Raw genomic sequence first — 1,496 nt, 5'->3', positions numbered from 1 at the left:
TCTTTAAATAAAACCCAAAACTTGGAGGATTCAGTGAGACTGTTCTGTGCTATCAAAGTCATCAAGAGAAGTTGCATGCCATACTTTGAGATATTCAGGAAATGGATATATCTTTCAAAAATACATTCCTACTTATTATGCTCTGGTTCTGTATTAGAAAAAAAGCAACTAACTAATGTGTTCAGATTTGGGGCAGGGGGTGAGGGGGTTAGAGCCAAAAGGGATCTCTGTGAAAACTTAGTCCAACCTCATGCTGATCACAGGCTATTCAAATTCCATATCAATGCTTGTTTTACAAGAAAATCATCCAGTTTTAATTTTTATATTTCCAATGATGCGGAGTTCATCCCTCTTGGAATATTGTTCAAATGGTTAATAGGCCTGTTAAAATTTGCATCTTCTACTTGCAGTTTATCTTGCTTTGGGTTTCATCTACTTTAGCCTTGGTAAATTGAATGCTCTTATGAAATTTTTGTTCTCTGTATAGGAACCAAAAGAGGGTGATCAAGTCATCTCTCAGCCTTCTCTTCAATAAAATAGATAGATCGAAATTCTTAGTCTTTCACTATATTCTCCAAGTGATTGAAGCATTTTTGTCACTCTTCTCTTAATGTTCAAGTTTCAGGTAGCATCTGAAAAATTAGAAAGCATTATAATAGTCTACGCTAGACAAGTGCCAAAAAGGTAAGAAATAGAACTTGAATATTCATTCCTACATACAGACCTCTGTGCATCTAATGATTGATTCCCTTTTCCCTCGTGGTCCCAGCATCGTCCTGTTCACTGTTTGACCGATTACTCGCTACGTCACCCAAGTCCTTCTCCAATAAGGGTTTTCCAAGAGAGAGTCTACTGTTTTGTAAATATGATTTCCATTCTTTATTCCTAGATGTATACTCTTACCATTTGACTGTACCATGTGTCCAAACTCAACTAGGAATCCAGATTTTTCTGTGGAAGTGATCTGTCCCCTCCATTATTCGCTACTCTGTCGTTGGGTGATACATAAACTATCAATAATTTTTCTCCTCTGTCATTGGTAAAACTATTGAGTAGTATAAAGACAAGAACTGATACGTACAGAGGCTTCCAGATAGCTGAAACAGCTGCCATGGTTTAGGTTAAATGTGCTTACAGTGTGGTGCTAGAGAGCTCTCTACAACATGGGCTAGAAGGGATGTGAAATGTCAAAACTTTAAAAATTTTCCTCTGGCATAACTGCTTCCTAGGAACGCTGACAGAGCTCTGTTAGTAAGTCTCGGCCATTTACTTAGACCACAGGAGAAGACGAAGAGAGCATTAAATAGGCCGGAGTTTCCTCATGCAGTGGCGGTCAGTGTAGTAAACCTTCCAGAAACAGAAGTAACATCTAACACAGTCAGTGTTAAGTCTTAAACGCTGTGGGAATTAAGCATAAAAGTGATGGTTCCATAAGACATTTTTATCTGAGTGAAAAGACAGCATTTCAGTTCTGTGTCCTAAAGATGCCCTAAGAA

This window comes from Dromaius novaehollandiae, chromosome 1 (genome assembly GCF_036370855.1).
Source record: "Dromaius novaehollandiae isolate bDroNov1 chromosome 1, bDroNov1.hap1, whole genome shotgun sequence".
NCBI lineage: Eukaryota > Metazoa > Chordata > Aves > Casuariiformes > Dromaiidae > Dromaius > Dromaius novaehollandiae.
This window is presented reverse-complemented; position numbering follows the sequence as displayed.